This window comes from Urocampus carinirostris, chromosome 4, assembly GCF_059441175.1.
Source record: "Urocampus carinirostris isolate Australia breed hairy pipefish chromosome 4, RoL_Ucar_1.0, whole genome shotgun sequence".
In the NCBI taxonomy this organism is placed as follows: domain Eukaryota; kingdom Metazoa; phylum Chordata; class Actinopteri; order Syngnathiformes; family Syngnathidae; genus Urocampus; species Urocampus carinirostris.
The window spans coordinates 46,126,566-46,146,806 of NC_142352.1; the positions used below are offsets into that span (position 1 = coordinate 46,126,566).

A 20,241-nucleotide genomic window follows, 5' to 3' on the forward strand; every position below is an offset into this window, starting at 1 on the left:
CTGTTTCTACACTGTAGTGGGTAACACATTCACCTTAAACTAGAAAGGTCACCGATTCGATACCAAGTTGCAACAATAACGACTGGTTTCACCTTCTAGCTGATCATATTCTGCCTTTTGTTAGTTTTCGAAACTACCCAACTACATTGTTTGTGGCGCTTTCATAGTGAAACAACAGTCAGCTGTTTCCAAAGTAGGGTGATGATATCATTTGCCTCACAGGAGAAAGGTCCCTGATTTGGCACTGGGTGGAAGCATCCCATTGGTTTCACATTTGAACTGAAAAAATGAGTTTTTCGGAACGATTCTTAACTACCTGATCAATTTGTCTGTGGCTCTTTCATATTTTTGACATATCAGCTGTTTCCATAGTGTAGTGGTTATCACGATCGCCTTACATGCGACAGGTCCCTGGTTCGAAACCAGGTGGAAACATTCTGAATACCCTTTCGATTTAAAAAAACACCCATTTTTACAGCGATTGGAAACTAACTACTTTGACTTTGGCTCTTTCATATTGTTGCAGCAGTCAGCTGTTTCTACACTGTAGTGGGTAACACATTCACCTTAAACTAGAAAGGTCACCGATTCGATACCAAGTTGCAACAATAACGACTGGTGTCACCTTCTAGCTGATCATATTCTGCCTTTTGTTAGTTTTCGAAACTACCCAACTACTTTGTTTGTGGCGCTTTCATAGTGAAACAACAGTCAGCTGTTTCCCAATTAGGGTGATGATATCATTTGCCTCACAGGAGAAAGGTCCCTGATTTGGCACTGGGTGGAAGCATCCCATTGGTTTCACATTTGAACTGAAAACATGAGTTTTTCGGAACGATTCTTAACTACCTGATCAATTTGTCTGTGGCTCTTTCATATTTTTGACATATCAGCTGTTTCCATAGTGTAGTGGTTATCACGATCGCCTTACATGCGACAGGTCCCTGGTTCGAAACCAGGTGGAAACATTCTGAATACCCTTTCGATTTAAAAAAACACCCTTTTTTACAGCGATTCGAAACTAACTACTTTGACTTTGGCTCTTTCATATTGTTGCAGCAGTCAGCTGTTTCTACACTGTAGTGGGTAACACATTCACCTTAAACTAGAAAGGTCACCGATTCGATACCAAGTTGCAACAATAACGACTGGTGTCACCTTCTAGCTGATCATATTCTGCCTTTTGTTAGTTTTCGAAACTACCCAACTACTTTGTTTGTGGCGCTTTCATAGTGAAACAACAGTCAGCTGTTTCCCAATTAGGGTGATGATATAATTTGCCTCACAGGAGAAAGGTCCCTGATTTGGCACTGGGTGGAAGCATCCCATTGGTTTCACATTTGAACTGAAAAAATGAGTTTTTCGGAACGATTCTTAACTACCTGATCAATTTGTCTGTGGCTCTTTCATATTTTCGAAGTATCAGCTGTTTCCATAGTGTAGTGGTTATCACGATCGCCTCACGCGCGATAGGTCACTGGTTCGAAACCAGGTGGAAACATTCTGAATACCCTTTTTGATTTAAAAAAACACCCTTTTTTACAGCAATTCGAAACTAACTACTTTGAGTTTGGCTCTTTCCCATTGTTGCAGTAGTCAGCTGCTTCTACACTGTAGTGGTTTTCACATTCACCTCAAACTAGAAAGGTCACCGATTCGATACCAGGTTTCTAACAATAACAACTGGTGTCACCTTCTAGCTGATCATATTCTGCCTTTTGTTAGTTTTCGAAACTACCCAACTACTTTGTTTGTGGCGCTTTCATAGTGAAACAACAGTCAGCTGTTTCCAAATTAGGGTGATGATATCATTTGCCTCACAGGAGAAAGGTCCCTGATTTGGCACTGGGTGGAAGCATCCCATTGGTTTCACATTTGAAATGAAAAAATGAGTTTTTCGGAACGATTCTTAACTACCTGATCAATTTGTCTGTGGCTCTTTCATATTTTTGACATATCAGCTGTTTCCATAGTGTAGTGGTTATCACGATCGCCTCACACGCGATAGGTCCCTGGTTCGAAACCAGGTGGAAACATTCTGAATACCCTTTTTGATTTAAAAAAAACACCCTTTTTTACAGCAATTCGAAACTAACTACTTTGAGTTTGGCTATTTTATATTGTTGCAGCAGTCAGCTGTTTCTACACTGTAGTGGGTAACACATTCACCTTAAACTAGAAAGGTCACCGATTCGATACCAAGTTGCAACAATAACGACTGGTTTCACCTTCTAGCTGATCATATTCTGCCTTTTGTTAGTTTTCGAAACTACCCAACTACTTTGTTTGTGGCGCTTTCATAGTGAAACAACAGTCAGCTGTTTCCAAAGTAGGGTGATGATATCATTTGCCTCACAGGAGAAAGGTCCCTGATTTGGCACTGGGTGGAAGCATCCCATTGGTTTCACATTTGAACTGAAAACATGAGTTTTTCGGAACGATTCTTAACTACCTGATCAATTTGTCTGTGGCTCTTTCATATTTTTGACATATCAGCTGTTTCCATAGTGTAGTGGTTATCACGATCGCCTTACATGCGACAGGTCCCTGGTTTGAAACCAGGTGGAAACATTCTGAATACCCTTTCGATTTAAAAAAACACCCTTTTTTTACAGCAATTCGAAACTAACTACTTTGAGTTTGGCTCTTTCCCATTGTTGCAGTAGTCAGCTGCTTCTACACTGCAGTGGTTTTCACATTCACCTCAAACTAGAAAGGTCACCGATTCGATACCAGGTTTCTAACAATAACAACTGGTGTCACCTTCTAGCTGATCATATTCTGCCTTTTGTTAGTTTTCGAAACTACCCAACTACTTTGTTTGTGGCGCTTTCATAGTGAAACAACAGTCAGCTGTTTCCAAATTAGGGTGATGATATCATTTGCCTCACAGGAGAAAGGTCCCTGATTTGGCACTGGGTGGAAGCATCCCATTGGTTTCACATTTGAAATGAAAAAATGAGTTTTTCGGAACGATTCTTAACTACCTGATCAATTTGTCTGTCGCTCTTTCATATTTTTGACATATCAGCTGTTTCCATAGTGTAGTGGTTATCACGCTCGCCTCACACGCGATAGGTCCCTGGTTAGAAACCAGGTGGAAACATTCTGAATACCCTTTTTGATTTAAAAAAACACCCTTTTTTACAGTAATTCGAAACTAACTACTTTGAGTTTGGCTCTTTCACATTGTTGCAGTAGTCAGCTGTTTCTACACTGTAGTGGTTTTCACATTCACCTCAAACTAAAAAGGTCACCGATTCGATACCAGGTTTCTAACAATAACAACTGGTGTCACTTTCTAGCTGATCATATTCTGCCTTTTGTTAGTTTTCGAAACTACCCAACTACTTTGTTTGTGGCGCTTTCATAGTGAAACAACAGTCAGCTGTTTCCAAATTAGGGTGATGATACCATTTGCCTCACAGGAGAAAGGTCCCTGATTTGGCACTGGGTGGAAGCATCCCATTGGTTTCACATTTGAACTGAAAAAATGAGTTTTTCGGACCAATTCTTAACTACCTGATCAATTTGTCTGTGGCTCTTTCATATTTTTGTCATATCAGCTGTTTCCATAGTGTAGTGGTTATCACGATCGCCTTACATGTGATAGGTCCCTGGTTCGAAACCAGGTGGAAACATTCTGAATATCCTTATGATTTAAAAAAACACCCTTTTTTACAGCGATTCGAAACTAACTACTTTGAGTTTGGCTCTTTCATATTGTTGCAGCAGTCAGCTGTTTCTACACTGTAGTGGGTAACACATTCACCTTAAACTAGAAAGGTCACCGATTCGATACCAAGTTGCAACAATAACGACTGGTGTCACCTTCTAGCTGATCATATTCTGCCTTTTGTTAGTTTTCGAAACTACCCAACTACTTTGTTTGTGGCGCTTTCATAGTGAAACAACAGTCAGCTGTTTCCCAATTAGGGTGATGATCACATTTGCCTCACAGGAGAAAGGTCACTGATTTGGGATTGGGTGGAAGCATCCCATTGGTTTCACATTTGAACTGAAAATATGAGTTTTTCGGAACGATTCTTAACTACCTGATCAATTTGTCTGTGGCTCTTTCATATTTTTGACGTATCAGCTGTTTCCATAGTGTAGTGGTTATCACAATCGCCTCACACGCGATAGGTCACTGGTTCGAAACCAGGTGGAAACATTCTGAATACCCTTTTTGATTTAAAAAAACACCCTTTTTTACAGCAATTCGAAACTAACTACTTTGAGTTTGGCTCTTTCACATTGTTGCAGTAGTCAGCTGTTTCTACACTGTAGTGGTTTTTGCATTCACCTCAAACTAGAAAGGTCACCGATTCGATACCAGGTTTCTAACAATAACAACTGGTGTCACTTTCTAGCTGATCATATTTTGCCTTTTGTTAGTTTTCGAAACTACCCAACTACTTTGTTTGTGGCGCTTTCATAGTGAAACAACAGTCAGCTGTTTCCAAATTAGGGTGATGATATCATTTGCTTCACAGGAGAAAGGTCCCTCATTTGGCACTGGGCAGAAGCATCCCATTGGTTTCACATTTGAACTGAAAAAATGAGTTTTTCGGAACGATTCATAACTACCTGATCAATTTGTCTGTGGCTCTTTCATATTTTTGACATATCAGCTGTTTCCATAGTGTAGTGGTTATCACGGTCGCCTCACACGCGATAGGTCCCTGGTTCGAAACCAGGTGGAAACATTCTGAATACCCTTTTTGATTTAAAAAAAACACCCTTTTTTACAGCAATTCGAAACTAACTACTTTGAGTTTGGCCCTTTCACATTGTTGCAGTAGTCAGCTGTTTCTACACTGTAGTGGTTTTCACATTCACCTCAAACTAGAAAGGTCACCGATTCGATACCAGGTTTCTAACAATAACAACTGGTGTCACCTTCTAGCTGATCATATTCTGCCTTTTGTTAGTTTTCGAAACTACCCAACTACTTTGTTTGTGGCGCTTTCATAGTGAAACAAAAGTCAGCTGTTTCCAAAGTAGGGTGATGATATCATTTGCCTCACAGGAGAAAGGTCCCTGATTTGGCACTGGGTGGAAGCATCCCATTGGTTTCACATTTGAACTGAAGACATGAGTTTTTCGGAACGATTCTTAACTACCTGATCAATTTGTCTGTGGCTCTTTCATATTTTTGACATATCAGCTGTTTCCATAGTGTAGTGGCTATCACGATCGCCTTACATGCGATAGGTCCCTGGTTCGAAACCAGGTGGAAACATTCTGAATACCCTTTCGATTTAAAAAAACACCCTTTTTTACAGCGATTCGAAACTAACTACTTTGAGTTTGGCTATTTCATATTGTTGCAGCAGTCAGCTGTTTCTACACTGTAGTGGGTAACACATTCACCTTAAACTAGAAAGGTCACCGATTCGATACCAAGTTGCAACAATAACGACTGGTTTCACCTTCTAGCTGATCATATTCTGCCTTTTGTTAGTTTTCGAAACTACCCAACTACATTGTTTGTGGCGCTTTCATAGTGAAACAACAGTCAGCTGTTTCCAAAGTAGGGTGATGATATCATTTGCCTCACAGGAGAAAGGTCCCTGATTTGGCACTGGGTGGAAGCATCCCATTGGTTTCACATTTGAACTGAAAAAATGAGTTTTTCGGAACGATTCTTAACTACCTGATCAATTTGTCTGTGGCTCTTTCATATTTTTGACATATCAGCTGTTTCCATAGTGTAGTGGTTATCACGATCGCCTTACATGCGACAGGTCCCTGGTTCGAAACCAGGTGGAAACATTCTGAATACCCTTTCGATTTAAAAAAACACCCATTTTTACAGCGATTGGAAACTAACTACTTTGACTTTGGCTCTTTCATATTGTTGCAGCAGTCAGCTGTTTCTACACTGTAGTGGGTAACACATTCACCTTAAACTAGAAAGGTCACCGATTCGATACCAAGTTGCAACAATAACGACTGGTGTCACCTTCTAGCTGATCATATTCTGCCTTTTGTTAGTTTTCGAAACTACCCAACTACTTTGTTTGTGGCGCTTTCATAGTGAAACAACAGTCAGCTGTTTCCCAATTAGGGTGATGATATCATTTGCCTCACAGGAGAAAGGTCCCTGATTTGGCACTGGGTGGAAGCATCCCATTGGTTTCACATTTGAACTGAAAACATAAGTTTTTCGGAACGATTCTTAACTACCTGATCAATTTGTCTGTGGCTCTTTCATATTTTTGACATATCAGCTGTTTCCATAGTGTAGTGGTTATCACGATCGCCTTACATGCGACAGGTCCCTGGTTCGAAACCAGGTGGAAACATTCTGAATACCCTTTCGATTTAAAAAAACACCCTTTTTTACAGCGATTCGAAACTAACTACTTTGACTTTGGCTCTTTCATATTGTTGCAGCAGTCAGCTGTTTCTACACTGTAGTGGGTAACACATTCACCTTAAACTAGAAAGGTCACCGATTCGATACCAAGTTGCAACAATAACGACTGGTGTCACCTTCTAGCTGATCATATTCTGCCTTTTGTTAGTTTTCGAAACTACCCAACTACTTTGTTTGTGGCGCTTTCATAGTGAAACAACAGTCAGCTGTTTCCCAATTAGGGTGATGATATAATTTGCCTCACAGGAGAAAGGTCCCTGATTTGGCACTGGGTGGAAGCATCCCATTGGTTTCACATTTGAACTGAAAAAATGAGTTTTTCGGAACGATTCTTAACTACCTGATCAATTTGTCTGTGGCTCTTTCATATTTTCGAAGTATCAGCTGTTTCCATAGTGTAGTGGTTATCACGATCGCCTCACGCGCGATAGGTCACTGGTTCGAAACCAGGTGGAAACATTCTGAATACCCTTTTTGATTTAAAAAAACACCCTTTTTTACAGCAATTCGAAACTAACTACTTTGAGTTTGGCTCTTTCCCATTGTTGCAGTAGTCAGCTGCTTCTACACTGTAGTGGTTTTCACATTCACCTCAAACTAGAAAGGTCACCGATTCGATACCAGGTTTCTAACAATAACAACTGGTGTCACCTTCTAGCTGATCATATTCTGCCTTTTGTTAGTTTTCGAAACTACCCAACTACTTTGTTTGTGGCGCTTTCATAGTGAAACAACAGTCAGCTGTTTCCAAATTAGGGTGATGATATCATTTGCCTCACAGGAGAAAGGTCCCTGATTTGGCACTGGGTGGAAGCATCCCATTGGTTTCACATTTGAAATGAAAAAATGAGTTTTTCGGAACGATTCTTAACTACCTGATCAATTTGTCTGTGGCTCTTTCATATTTTTGACATATCAGCTGTTTCCATAGTGTAGTGGTTATCACGATCGCCTTACATGCGACAGGTCCCTGGTTCGAAACCAGGTGGAAACATTCTGAATACAATTTTTGAGTTAAAAAAAACACCCTTTTTTACAGCAATTCGAAACTAACTACTTTGAGTTTGGCTCTTTCGCATTGTTGCAGTAGTCAGCTGTTTCTACACTGTAGTGGTTTTCATATTCACCTCAAACTAGAAAGGTCACCGATTCGATACCAGGTTTCTAACAATAACAACTGGTGTCACCTTCTAGCTGATCATATTCTGCCTTTTGTTAGTTTTCGAAACTACCCAACTACTTTGTTTGTGGCGCTTTCATAGTGAAACAAAAGTCAGCTGTTTCCAAAGTAGGGTGATGATATCATTTGCCTCACAGGAGAAAGGTCCCTGATTTGGCACTGGGTGGAAGCATCCCATTGGTTTCACATTTGAACTGAAAACATGAGTTTTTCGGAACGATTCTTAACTACCTGATCAATTTGTCTGTGGCTCTTTCATATTTTTGACATATCAGCTGTTTCCATAGTGTAGTGGCTATCACGATCGCCTTACATGCGATAGGTCCCTGGTTCGAAACCAGGTGGAAACATTCTTAATACCCTTATGATTTAAAAAAACACCCTTTTTTACAGCGATTCGAAACTAACTACTTTGAGTTTGGCTCTTTCATATTGTTGCAGCAGTCAGCTGTTTCTACACTGTAGTGGGTAACACATTCACCTTAAACTAGAAAGGTCACCGATTCGATACCAAGTTGCAACAATAACGACTGGTGTCACCTTCTAGCTGATCATATTCTGCCTTTTGTTAGTTTTCGAAACTACCCAACTACTTTGTTTGTGGCGCTTTCATAGTGAAACAACAGTCAGCTGTTTCCAAAGTAGGGTGATGATATCATTTGCCTCACAGGAGAAAGGTCCCTGATTTGGCACTGGGTGGAAGCATCCCATTGGTTTCACATTTGAACTGAAAACATGAGTTTTTCGGAACGATTCTTAACTACCTGATCAATTTGTCTGTGGCTCTTTCATATTTTTGACATATCAGCTGTTTCCATAGTGTAGTGGTTATCACGATCCCCTTACATGCGACAGGTCCCTGGTTCGAAACCAGGTGGAAACATTCTGAATACCCTTATGATTTAAAAAAACACCCTTTTTTACAGCGATTCGAAACTAACTACTTTGACTTTGGCTCTTTCATATTGTTGCAGCAGTCAGCTGTTTCTACACTGTAGTGGGTAACACATTCACCTTAAACTAGAAAGGTCACCGATTCGATACCAAGTTGCAACAATAACGACTGGTGTCACCTTCTAGCTGATCATATTCTGCCTTTTGTTAGTTTTCGAAACTACCCAACTACTTTGTTTGTGGCGCTTTCATAGTGAAACAACAGTCAGCTGTTTCCCAATTAGGGTGATGATATCATTTGCCTCACAGGAGAAAGGTCCCTGATTTGGCACTGGGTGGAAGCATCCCATTGGTTTCACATTTGAACTGAAAATATGAGTTTTTCGGAACGATTCTTAACTACCTGATCAATTTGTCTGTGGCTCTTTCATATTTTTGAAGTATCAGCTGTTTCCATAGTGTAGTGGTTATCACGGTCGCCTCACACGCGATAGGTCACTGGTTCGAAACCAGGTGGAAACATTCTGAATACCCTTTTTGATTTAAAAAAACACCCTTTTTTACAGCAATTCGAAACTAACTACTTTGAGTTTGGCTCTTTCACATTGTTGCAGTAGTCAGCTGCTTCTACACTGTAGTGGTTTTCACATTCACCTCAAACTAGAAAGGTCACCGATTCGATACCAGGTTTCTAACAATAACAACTGGTGTCACCTTCTAGCTGATCATATTCTGCCTTTTGTTAGTTTTCGAAACTACCCAACTACTTTGTTTGTGGCGCTTTCATAGTGAAACAACAGTCAGCTGTTTCCAAATTAGGGTGATGATATCATTTGCCTCACAGGAGAAAGGTCCCTGATTTGGCACTGGGTGGAAGCATCCCATTGGTTTCACATTTGAACTGAAAAAATGAGTTTTTCGGAATGATTCTTAACTACCTGATCAATTTGTCTGTCGCTCTTTCATATTTTTGACATATCAGCTGTTTCCATAGTGTAGTGGTTATCGCGCTCGCCTCACACGCGATAGGTCCCTGGTTAGAAACCAGGTGGAAACATTCTGAATACCCTTTTTGATTTAAAAAAACACCCTTTTTTACAGTAATTCGAAACTAACTACTTTGTGTTTGGCTCTTTTACATTGTTGCAGTAGTCAGCTGTTTCTACACTGTAGTGGTTTTCACATTCACCTCAAACTAGAAAGGTCACCGATTCGATACCAGGTTTCTAACAATAACAACTGGTGTCACTTTCTAGCTGATCATATTCTGCCTTTTGTTAGTTTTCGAAACTACCCAACTACTTTGTTTGTGGCGCTTTCATAGTGAAACAACAGTCAGCTGTTTCCCAATTAGGGTGATGATCACATTTGCCTCACAGGAGAAAGGTCACTGATTTGGGATTGGGTGGAAGCATCCCATTGGTTTCACATTTGAACTGAAAATATGAGTTTTTCGGAACGATTCTTAACTACCTGATCACTTTGTCTGTGGCTCTTTCATATTTTTGACATATCAGCTGTTTCCATAGTGTAGTGGCTATCACGATCGCCTTACATGCGATAGGTCCCTGGTTCGAAACCAGGTGGAAACATTCTGAATGCCCTTATGATTTAAAAAAACACCTTTTTTTACAGCGATTCGAAACTAACTACTTTGAGTTTGGCTCTTTCATATTGTTGCAGCAGTCAGCTGTTTCTACACTGTAGTGGGTAACACATTCACCTTAAACTAGAAAGGTCACCGATTCGATACCAAGTTGCAACAATAACGACTGGTGTCACCTTCTAGCTGATCATATTCTGCCTTTTGTTAGTTTTCGAAACTACCCAACTACTTTGTTTGTGGCGCTTTCATAGTGAAACAACAGTCAGCTGTTTCCAAATTAGGGTGATGATATCATTTGCCTCACAGGAGAAAGGTCCCTGATTTGGCACTGGGTGGAAGCATCCCATTGGTTTCACATTTGAACTGAAAAAATGAGTTTTTCGGAACGATTCTTAACTACCTGATCAATTTGTCTGTGGCTCTTTCATATTTTTGAAGTATCAGCTGTTTCCATAGTGTAGTGGTTATCACGATCGCCTCATGCGCGATAGGTCACTGGTTCGAAACCAGGTGGAAACTTTTTGAATACACTTTTTGAGTTAAAAAAAACACCCTTTTTTACAGCAATTCGAAACTAACTACTTTGAGTTTGGCTCTTTCACATTGTTGCAGTAGTCAGCTGTTTCTACACTGTAGTGGTTTTCACATTCACCTCAAACTAGAAAGGTCACCGATTCGATACCAGGTTTCTAACAATAACAACTGGTGTCACCTTCTAGCTGATCATATTCTGCCTTTTGTTAGTTTTCGAAACTACCCAACTACTTTGTTTGTGGCGCTTTCATAGTGAAACAACAGTCAGCTGTTTCCAAATTAGGGTGATGATATCATTTGCCTCACAGGAGAAAGGTCCCTTATTTGGCACTGGGTGGAAGCATCCCATTGGTTTCACATTTGAACTGAAAAAATGAGTTTTTCGGAACGATTCTTAACTACCTGATCAATTTGTCTGTGGCTCTTTCATATTTTTGACATATCAGCTGTTTCCATAGTGTAGTGGTTATCACGATCGCCTCACACGCATTAGGTCCCTGGTTTGAAACCAGGTGGAAACATTCTGAATACCCTTTTTTATTTAAAAAAAACACCCTTTTTTACAGCGATTCGAAACTAACTACTTTGAGTTTGGCTCTTTCATATTGTTGCAGCAGTCAGCTGTTTCTACACTGTAGTGGTTATCACATTCACCTTAAACTAGAAAGGTCACCGATTCGATACCAAGTTGCAACAATAACCACTGGTGTCACCTTCTAGCTGATCATATTCTGCCTATTGTTAGTTTTCGAAACTACCCAACTACTATGTTTGTGGCGCTTTCATAGTGAAACAACAGTCAGCTGTTTCCAAATTAGGGTGATGATCACATTTGCCTCACAGGAGAAAAGTCCCTGATTTGGCACTGGGTGGAAGCATCCCATTGGTTTCACATTTGAACTGAAAAAAATGAGTTTTTCGGACCAATTCTTAACTACCTGATCAATCTGTCTGTGGCTCTTTCATATTTTTTAAGTATCAGCTGTTTCCATAGTGTAGTGGTTATCACGATCGCCTCACACGCGATAGGTCACTGGTTCGAAACCAGGTGGAAACATTCTGAATACCCTTTTTGATTTAAAAAAACACCCTTTTTTACAGCAATTCGAAACTAACTACTTTGAGTTTGGCTCTTTCACATTGTTGCAGTAGTCAGCTGCTTCTACACTGTAGTGGTTTTCACATTCACCTCAAACTAGAAAGGTCACCGATTCGATACCAGGTTTCTAACAATAACAACTGGTGTCACCTTCTAGCTGATCATATTCTGCCTTTTGTTAGTTTTCGAAACTACCCAACTACTTTGTTTGTGGCGCTTTCATAGTGAAACAACAGTCAGCTGTTTCCAAATTAGGGTGATGATATCATTTGCCTCACAGGAGAAAGGTCCCTGATTTGGCACTGGGTGGAAGCATCCCATTGGTTTCACATTTGAACTGAAAAAATGAGTTTTTCGGAACGATTCTTAACTACCTGATCAATTTGTCTGTCGCTCTTTCATATTTTTGACATATCAGCTGTTTCCATAGTGTAGTGGTTATCACGCTCGCCTCACACGCGATAGGTCCCTGGTTAGAAACCAGGTGGAAATATTCTGAATACCCTTTTTGATTTAAAAAAACACCCTTTTTTACAGTAATTCGAAACTAACTACTTTGTGTTTGGCTCTTTTACATTGTTGCAGTAGTCAGCTGTTTCTACACTGTAGTGGTTTTCACATTCACCTCAAACTAGAAAGGTCACCGATTCGATACCAGGTTTCTTACAATAACAACTGGTGTCACTTTCTAGCTGATCATATTCTGCCTTTTGTTAGTTTTCGAAACTACCCAACTACTTTGTTTGTGGCGCTTTCATAGTGAAACAACAGTCAGCTGTTTCCCAATTAGGGTGATGATCACATTTGCCTCACAGGAGAAAGGTCACTGATTTGGGATTGGGTGGAAGCATCCCATTGGTTTCACATTTGAACTGAAAATATGAGTTTTTCGGAACGATTCTTAACTACCTGATCAATTTGTCTGTGGCTCTTTCATATTTCTGAAGTATCAGCTGTTTCCATAGTGTAGTGGTTATCACGATCGCCTCACACGCGATAGGTCACTGGTTCGAAACCAGGTGGAAACATTCTGAATACCCTTTTTGATTTAAAAAAACACCCTTTTTTACAGCAATTTGAAACTAACTACTTTGAGTTTGGCTCTTTCACATTGTTGCAGTAGTCAGCTGTTTCTACACTGTAGTGGTTTTCACATTCACCTCAAACTAGAAAGGTCACCGATTCGATACCAGGTTTCTAACAATAACAACTGGTGTCACCTTCTAGCTGATCATATTCTGCCTTTTGTTAGTTTTCGAAACTACCCAACTACTTTGTTTGTGGCGCTTTCATAGTGAAACAACAGTCAGCTGTTTCCAAATTAGGGTGATGATATCATTTGCCTCACAGGAGAAAGGTCCCTGATTTGGCACTGGGTGGAAGCATCCCATTGGTTTCACATTTGAACTGAAAAAATGAGTTTTTCGGAACGATTCTTAACTACCTGATCAATTTGTCTGTCGCTCTTTCATATTTTTGACATATCAGCTGTTTCCATAGTGTAGTGGTTATCACGATCGCCTCACACGCGATAGGTCCCTGGTTCGAAACCAGGTGGAAACATTCTGAATACCCTTTTTGATTTAAAAAAAACACCCTTTTTTACAGCAATCCGAAACTAACTACTTTGAGTTTGGCCCTTTCACATTGTTGCAGTAGTCAGCTGTTTCTACACTGTAGTGGTTTTCACATTCACCTCAAACTAGAAAGGTCACCGATTCGATACCAGGTTTCTAACAATAACAACTGGTGTCACCTTCTAGCTTATCATATTCTGCCTTTTGTTAGTTTTCGAAACTACCCAACTACTTTGTTTGTGGCGCTTTCATAGTGAAACAAAAGTCAGCTGTTTCCAAAGTAGGGTGATGATATCATTTGCCTCACAGGAGAAAGGTCCCTGATTTGGCACTGGGTGGAAGCATCCCATTGGTTTCACATTTGAACTGAAAACATGAGTTTTTCGGAACGATTCTTAACTACCTGATCAATTTGTCTGTGGCTCTTTCATATTTTTGACATATCAGCTGTTTCCATAGTGTAGTGGTTATCACGATCGCCTTACATGCGACAGGTCCCTGGTTCGAAACCAGGTGGAAACATTCTGAATACCCTTTCGATTTAAAAAAACACCCTTTTTTACAGCGATTCGAAACTAACTACTTTGACTTTGGCTCTTTCATATTGTTGCAGCAGTCAGCTGTTTCTACACTGTAGTGGGTAACACATTCACCTTAAACTAGAAAGGTCACCGATTCGATACCAAGTTGCAACAATAACGACTGGTGTCACCTTCTAGCTGATCATATTCTGCCTTTTGTTAGTTTTCGAAACTACCCAACTACTTTGTTTGTGGCGCTTTCATAGTGAAACAACAGTCAGCTGTTTCCCAATTAGGGTGATGATATAATTTGCCTCACAGGAGAAAGGTCCCTGATTTGGCACTGGGTGGAAGCATCCCATTGGTTTCACATTTGAACTGAAAAAATGAGTTTTTCGGAACGATTCTTAACTACCTGATCAATTTGTCTGTGGCTCTTTCATATTTTTGAAGTATCAGCTGTTTCCATAGTGTAGTGGTTATCACGATCGCCTCATGCGCGATAGGTCACTGGTTCGAAACCAGGTGGAAACTTTTTGAATACACTTTTTGAGTTAAAAAAAACACCCTTTTTTACAGCAATTCGAAACTAACTACTTTGAGTTTGGCTCTTTCACATTGTTGCAGTAGTCAGCTGTTTCTACACTGTAGTGCTTTTCACATTCACCTCAAACTAGAAAGGTCACCGATTCGATACCAGGTTTCTAACAATAACAACTGGTGTCACCTTCTAGCTGATCATATTCTGCCTTTTGTTAGTTTTCGAAACTACCCAACTACTTTGTTTGTGGCGCTTTCATAGTGAAACAACAGTCAGCTGTTTCCAAATTAGGGTGATGATATCATTTGCCTCACAGGAGAAAGGTCCCTTATTTGGCACTGGGTGGAAGCATCCCATTGGTTTCACATTTGAACTGAAAAAATGAGTTTTTCGGAACGATTCTTAACTACCTGATCAATTTGTCTGTGGCTCTTTCATATTTTTGACATATCAGCTGTTTCCATAGTGTAGTGGTTATCGCACTCGCCTAACACGCGATAGGTCCCTGGTTCGAAACCAGGTGGAAACATTCTGAATACAATTTTTGAGTTAAAAAAAACACCCTTTTTTACAGCAATTCGAAACTAACTACTTTGAGTTTGGCTCTTTCGCATTGTTGCAGTAGTCAGCTGTTTCTACACTGTAGTGGTTTTCACATTCACCTCAAACTAGAAAGGTCACCGATTCGATACCAGGTTTCTAACAATAACAACTGGTGTCACCTTCTAGCTGATCATATTCTGCCTTTTGTTAGTTTTCGAAACTACCCAACTACTTTGTTTGTGGCGCTTTCATAGTGAAACAAAAGTCAGCTGTTTCCAAAGTAGGGTGATGATATCATTTGCCTCACAGGAGAAAGGTCCCTGATTTGGCACTGGGTGGAAGCATCCCATTGGTTTCACATTTGAACTGAAAACATGAGTTTTTCGGAACGATTCTTAACTACCTGATCAATTTGTCTGTGGCTCTTTCATATTTTTGACATATCAGCTGTTTCCATAGTGTAGTGGCTATCACGATCGCCTTACATGCGATAGGTCCCTGGTTCGAAACCAGGTGGAAACATTCTTAATACCCTTATGATTTAAAAAAACACCCTTTTTTACAGCGATTCGAAACTAACTACTTTGAGTTTGGCTCTTTCATATTGTTGCAGCAGTCAGCTGTTTCTACACTGTAGTGGGTAACACATTCACCTTAAACTAGAAAGGTCACCGATTCGATACCAAGTTGCAACAATAACGACTGGTGTCACCTTCTAGCTGATCATATTCTGCCTTTTGTTAGTTTTCGAAACTACCCAACTACTTTGTTTGTGGCGCTTTCATAGTGAAACAACAGTCAGCTGTTTCCAAAGTAGGGTGATGATATCATTTGCCTCACAGGAGAAAGGTCCCTGATTTGGCACTGGGTGGAAGCATCCCATTGGTTTCACATTTGAACTGAAAACATGAGTTTTTCGGAACGATTCTTAACTACCTGATCAATTTGTCTGTGGCTCTTTCATATTTTTGACATATCAGCTGTTTCCATAGTGTAGTGGTTATCACGATCCCCTTACATGCGACAGGTCCCTGGTTCGAAACCAGGTGGAAACATTCTGAATACCCTTATGATTTAAAAAAACACCCTTTTTTACAGCGATTCGAAACTAACTACTTTGACTTTGGCTCTTTCATATTGTTGCAGCAGTCAGCTGTTTCTACACTGTAGTGGGTAACACATTCACCTTAAACTAGAAAGGTCACCGATTCGATACCAAGTTGCAACAATAACGACTGGTGTCACCTTCTAGCTGATCATATTCTGCCTTTTGTTAGTTTTCGAAACTACCCAACTACTTTGTTTGTGGCGCTTTCATAGTGAAACAACAGTCAGCTGTTTCCCAATTAGGGTGATGATATCATTTGCCTCACAGGAGAAAGGTCCCTGATTTGGCACTGGGTGGAAGCATCCCATTGGTTTCACATTTGAACTGAAAATATGAGTTTTTCGGAACGATTCTTAACTACCTGATCAATTTGTCTGTGGCTCTTTCATATTTTTGAAGTATCAGCTGTTTCCATAGTGTAGTGGTTATCACGGTCGCCTCACACGCGATAGGTCACTGGTTCGAAACCAGGTGGAAACATTCTGAATACCCTTTTTGATTTAAAAAAACACCCTTTTTTACAGCAATTCGAAACTAACTACTTTGAGTTTGGCTCTTTCACATTGTTGCAGTAGTCAGCTGCTTCTACACTGTAGTGGTTTTCACATTCACCTCAAACTAGAAAGGTCACCGATTCGATACCAGGTTTCTAACAATAACAACTGGTGTCACCTTCTAGCTGATCATATTCTGCCTTTTGTTAGTTTTCGAAACTACCCAACTACTTTGTTTGTGGCGCTTTCATAGTGAAACAACAGTCAGCTGTTTCCAAATTAGGGTGATGATATCATTTGCCTCACAGGAGAAAGGTCCCTGATTTGGCACTGGGTGGAAGCATCCCATTGGTTTCACATTTGAACTGAAAAAATGAGTTTTTCGGAACGATTCTTAACTACCTGATCAATTTGTCTGTCGCTCTTTCATATTTTTGACATATCAGCTGTTTCCATAGTGTAGTGGTTATCGCGCTCGCCTCACACGCGATAGGTCCCTGGTTAGAAACCAGGTGGAAACATTCTGAATACCCTTTTTGATTTAAAAAAACACCCTTTTTTACAGTAATTCGAAACTAACTACTTTGTGTTTGGCTCTTTTACATTGTTGCAGTAGTCAGCTGTTTCTACACTGTAGTGGTTTTCACATTCACCTCAAACTAGAAAGGTCACCGATTCGATACCAGGTTTCTAACAATAACAACTGGTGTCACTTTCTAGCTGATCATATTCTGCCTTTTGTTAGTTTTCGAAACTACCCAACTACTTTGTTTGTGGCGCTTTCATAGTGAAACAACAGTCAGCTGTTTCCCAATTAGGGTGATGATCACATTTGCCTCACAGGAGAAAGGTCACTGATTTGGGATTGGGTGGAAGCATCCCATTGGTTTCACATTTGAACTGAAAATATGAGTTTTTCGGAACGATTCTTAACTACCTGATCAATTTGTCTGTGGCTCTTTCATATTTTTGACATATCAGCTGTTTCCATAGTGTAGTGGCTATCACGATCGCCTTACATGCGATAGGTCCCTGGTTCGAAACCAGGTGGAAACATTCTGAATACCCTTATGATTTAAAAAAACACCTTTTTTTACAGCGATTCGAAACTAACTACTTTGAGTTTGGCTCTTTCATATTGTTGCAGCAGTCAGCTGTTTCTACACTGTAGTGGGTAACACATTCACCTTAAACTAGAAAGGTCACCGATTCGATACCAAGTTGCAACAATAACGACTGGTGTCACCTTCTAGCTGATCATATTCTGCCTTTTGTTAGTTTTCGAAACTACCCAACTACTTTGTTTGTGGCGCTTTCATAGTGAAACAACAGTCAGCTGTTTCCAAATTAGGGTGATGATATCATTTGCCTCACAGGAGAAAGGTCCCTGATTTGGCACTGGGTGGAAGCATCCCATTGGTTTCACATTTGAACTGAAAAAATGAGTTTGTCGGAACGATTCTTAACTACCTGATCAATTTGTCTGTGGCTCTTTCATATTTTTGACATATCAGCTGTTTCCATAGTGTAGTGGTTATCACGATCGCCTCACACGCATTAGGTCCCTGGTTTGAAACCAGGTGGAAACATTCTGAATACCCTTTTTTATTTAAAAAAAACACCCTTTTTTACAGCGATTCGAAACTAACTACTTTGAGTTTGGCTCTTTCATATTGTTGCAGCAGTCAGCTGTTTCTACACTGTAGTGGTTATCACATTCACCTTAAACTAGAAAGGTCACCGATTCGATACCAAGTTGCAACAATAACCACTGGTGTCACCTTCTAGCTGATCATATTCTGCCTATTGTTAGTTTTCGAAACTACCCAACTACTATGTTTGTGGCGCTTTCATAGTGAAACAACAGTCAGCTGTTTCCAAATTAGGGTGATGATCACATTTGCCTCACAGGAGAAAAGTCCCTGATTTGGCACTGGGTGGAAGCATCCCATTGGTTTCACATTTGAACTGAAAAAAATGAGTTTTTCGGACCAATTCTTAACTACCTGATCAATCTGTCTGTGGCTCTTTCATATTTTTTAAGTATCAGCTGTTTCCATAGTGTAGTGGTTATCACGATCGCCTCACACGCGATAGGTCACTGGTTCGAAACCAGGTGGAAACATTCTGAATACCCTTTTTGATTTAAAAAAACACCCTTTTTTACAGCAATTCGAAACTAACTACTTTGAGTTTGGCTCTTTCACATTGTTGCAGTAGTCAGCTGCTTCTACACTGTAGTGGTTTTCACATTCACCTCAAACTAGAAAGGTCACCGATTCGATACCAGGTTTCTAACAATAACAACTGGTGTCACCTTCTAGCTGATCATATTCTGCCTTTTGTTAGTTTTCGAAACTACCCAACTACTTTGTTTGTGGCGCTTTCATAGTGAAACAACAGTCAGCTGTTTCCAAATTAGGGTGATGATATCATTTGCCTCACAGGAGAAAGGTCCCTGATTTGGCACTGGGTGGAAGCATCCCATTGGTTTCACATTTGAACTGAAAAAATGAGTTTTTCGGAACGATTCTTAACTACCTGATCAATTTGTCTGTCGCTCTTTCATATTTTTGACATATCAGCTGTTTCCATAGTGTAGTGGTTATCACGCTCGCCTCACACGCGATAGGTCCCTGGTTAGAAACCAGGTGGAAATATTCTGAATACCCTTTTTGATTTAAAAAAACACCCTTTTTTACAGTAATTCGAAACTAACTACTTTGTGTTTGGCTCTTTTACATTGTTGCAGTAGTCAGCTGTTTCTACACTGTAGTGGTTTTCACATTCACCTCAAACTAGAAAGGTCACCGATTCGATACCAGGTTTCTTACAATAACAACTGGTGTCACTTTCTAGCTGATCATATTCTGCCTTTTGTTAGTTTTCGAAACTACCCAACTACTTTGTTTGTGGCGCTTTCATAGTGAAACAACAGTCAGCTGTTTCCCAATTAGGGTGATGATCACATTTGCCTCACAGGAGAAAGGTCACTGATTTGGGATTGGGTGGAAGCATCCCATTGGTTTCACATTTGAACTGAAAATATGAGTTTTTCGGAACGATTCTTAACTACCTGATCAATTTGTCTGTGGCTCTTTCATATTTCTGACGTATCAGCTGTTTCCATAGTGTAGTGGTTATCACGATCGCCTCACACGCGATAGGTCACTGGTTCGAAACCAGGTGGAAACATTCTGAATACCCTTTTTGATTTAAAAAAACACCCTTTTTTACAGCAATTTGAAACTAACTACTTTGAGTTTGGCTCTTTCACATTGTTGCAGTAGTCAGCTGTTTCTACACTGTAGTGGTTTTCACATTCACCTCAAACTAGAAAGGTCACCGATTCGATACCAGGTTTCTAACAATAACAACTGGTGTCACCTTCTAGCTGATCATATTCTGCCTTTTGTTAGTTTTCGAAACTACCCAACTACTATGTTTGTGGCGCTTTCATAGTGAAACAACAGTCAGCTGTTTCCAAATTAGGGTGATGATCACATTTGCCTCACAGGAGAAAAGTCCCTGATTTGTCACTGGGTGGAAGCATCCCATTGGTTTCACATTTGAACTGAAAAAAATGAGTTTTTCGGACCAATTCTTAACTACCTGATCAATTTGTCTGTGGCTCTTTCATATTTTTGACATATCAGCTGTTTCCATAGTGTAGTGGTTATCGCACTCGCCTAACACGCGATAGGTCCCTGGTTCGAAACCAGGTGGAAACATTCTGAATACACTTTTTGAGTTAAAAAA

The 20,241-nt window shown here is 40.1% G+C and overlaps 25 non-coding genes across 25 annotated transcripts; all 25 read left to right on the forward strand.

Moving 5' to 3' along the window:
• Positions 1–362: 362 nt before the first annotated feature.
• trnav-uac (transfer RNA valine (anticodon UAC)) lies at positions 363–435 on the forward strand. Its single transcript has one exon. It is a non-coding gene; the product is annotated as a tRNA-Val (tRNA).
• A 460-nt stretch (positions 436–895) lies between these two features.
• Positions 896–968, forward strand: trnav-uac (transfer RNA valine (anticodon UAC)). The gene has a single exon. It is a non-coding gene; the product is annotated as a tRNA-Val (tRNA).
• A 995-nt stretch (positions 969–1,963) lies between these two features.
• On the forward strand, positions 1,964–2,036 carry trnav-cac (transfer RNA valine (anticodon CAC)). Its single transcript has one exon. It is a non-coding gene; the product is annotated as a tRNA-Val (tRNA).
• A 1,532-nt stretch (positions 2,037–3,568) lies between these two features.
• Positions 3,569–3,641, forward strand: trnav-uac (transfer RNA valine (anticodon UAC)). Its single transcript has one exon. It is a non-coding gene; the product is annotated as a tRNA-Val (tRNA).
• Positions 3,642–4,101: 460 nt separating this feature from the next.
• On the forward strand, positions 4,102–4,174 carry trnav-cac (transfer RNA valine (anticodon CAC)). The gene has a single exon. It is a non-coding gene; the product is annotated as a tRNA-Val (tRNA).
• Positions 4,175–4,636: 462 nt separating this feature from the next.
• On the forward strand, positions 4,637–4,709 carry trnav-cac (transfer RNA valine (anticodon CAC)). Its single transcript has one exon. It is a non-coding gene; the product is annotated as a tRNA-Val (tRNA).
• A 463-nt stretch (positions 4,710–5,172) lies between these two features.
• On the forward strand, positions 5,173–5,245 carry trnav-uac (transfer RNA valine (anticodon UAC)). The gene has a single exon. It is a non-coding gene; the product is annotated as a tRNA-Val (tRNA).
• A 460-nt stretch (positions 5,246–5,705) lies between these two features.
• On the forward strand, positions 5,706–5,778 carry trnav-uac (transfer RNA valine (anticodon UAC)). Its single transcript has one exon. It is a non-coding gene; the product is annotated as a tRNA-Val (tRNA).
• A 460-nt stretch (positions 5,779–6,238) lies between these two features.
• On the forward strand, positions 6,239–6,311 carry trnav-uac (transfer RNA valine (anticodon UAC)). Its single transcript has one exon. It is a non-coding gene; the product is annotated as a tRNA-Val (tRNA).
• A 460-nt stretch (positions 6,312–6,771) lies between these two features.
• Positions 6,772–6,844, forward strand: trnav-cac (transfer RNA valine (anticodon CAC)). Its single transcript has one exon. It is a non-coding gene; the product is annotated as a tRNA-Val (tRNA).
• A 462-nt stretch (positions 6,845–7,306) lies between these two features.
• trnav-uac (transfer RNA valine (anticodon UAC)) lies at positions 7,307–7,379 on the forward strand. Its single transcript has one exon. It is a non-coding gene; the product is annotated as a tRNA-Val (tRNA).
• A 463-nt stretch (positions 7,380–7,842) lies between these two features.
• On the forward strand, positions 7,843–7,915 carry trnav-uac (transfer RNA valine (anticodon UAC)). Its single transcript has one exon. It is a non-coding gene; the product is annotated as a tRNA-Val (tRNA).
• Positions 7,916–8,908: 993 nt separating this feature from the next.
• Positions 8,909–8,981, forward strand: trnav-cac (transfer RNA valine (anticodon CAC)). The gene has a single exon. It is a non-coding gene; the product is annotated as a tRNA-Val (tRNA).
• A 997-nt stretch (positions 8,982–9,978) lies between these two features.
• On the forward strand, positions 9,979–10,051 carry trnav-uac (transfer RNA valine (anticodon UAC)). The gene has a single exon. It is a non-coding gene; the product is annotated as a tRNA-Val (tRNA).
• A 1,532-nt stretch (positions 10,052–11,583) lies between these two features.
• trnav-cac (transfer RNA valine (anticodon CAC)) lies at positions 11,584–11,656 on the forward strand. The gene has a single exon. It is a non-coding gene; the product is annotated as a tRNA-Val (tRNA).
• A 997-nt stretch (positions 11,657–12,653) lies between these two features.
• Positions 12,654–12,726, forward strand: trnav-cac (transfer RNA valine (anticodon CAC)). The gene has a single exon. It is a non-coding gene; the product is annotated as a tRNA-Val (tRNA).
• A 462-nt stretch (positions 12,727–13,188) lies between these two features.
• trnav-cac (transfer RNA valine (anticodon CAC)) lies at positions 13,189–13,261 on the forward strand. Its single transcript has one exon. It is a non-coding gene; the product is annotated as a tRNA-Val (tRNA).
• A 463-nt stretch (positions 13,262–13,724) lies between these two features.
• Positions 13,725–13,797, forward strand: trnav-uac (transfer RNA valine (anticodon UAC)). The gene has a single exon. It is a non-coding gene; the product is annotated as a tRNA-Val (tRNA).
• Positions 13,798–14,793: 996 nt separating this feature from the next.
• On the forward strand, positions 14,794–14,866 carry trnav-aac (transfer RNA valine (anticodon AAC)). Its single transcript has one exon. It is a non-coding gene; the product is annotated as a tRNA-Val (tRNA).
• Positions 14,867–15,329: 463 nt separating this feature from the next.
• trnav-uac (transfer RNA valine (anticodon UAC)) lies at positions 15,330–15,402 on the forward strand. Its single transcript has one exon. It is a non-coding gene; the product is annotated as a tRNA-Val (tRNA).
• A 993-nt stretch (positions 15,403–16,395) lies between these two features.
• On the forward strand, positions 16,396–16,468 carry trnav-cac (transfer RNA valine (anticodon CAC)). Its single transcript has one exon. It is a non-coding gene; the product is annotated as a tRNA-Val (tRNA).
• A 997-nt stretch (positions 16,469–17,465) lies between these two features.
• trnav-uac (transfer RNA valine (anticodon UAC)) lies at positions 17,466–17,538 on the forward strand. The gene has a single exon. It is a non-coding gene; the product is annotated as a tRNA-Val (tRNA).
• A 996-nt stretch (positions 17,539–18,534) lies between these two features.
• Positions 18,535–18,607, forward strand: trnav-cac (transfer RNA valine (anticodon CAC)). The gene has a single exon. It is a non-coding gene; the product is annotated as a tRNA-Val (tRNA).
• Positions 18,608–19,604: 997 nt separating this feature from the next.
• trnav-cac (transfer RNA valine (anticodon CAC)) lies at positions 19,605–19,677 on the forward strand. The gene has a single exon. It is a non-coding gene; the product is annotated as a tRNA-Val (tRNA).
• Positions 19,678–20,140: 463 nt separating this feature from the next.
• On the forward strand, positions 20,141–20,213 carry trnav-aac (transfer RNA valine (anticodon AAC)). The gene has a single exon. It is a non-coding gene; the product is annotated as a tRNA-Val (tRNA).
• The last annotated feature ends 28 nt before the right edge of the window (positions 20,214–20,241 follow it).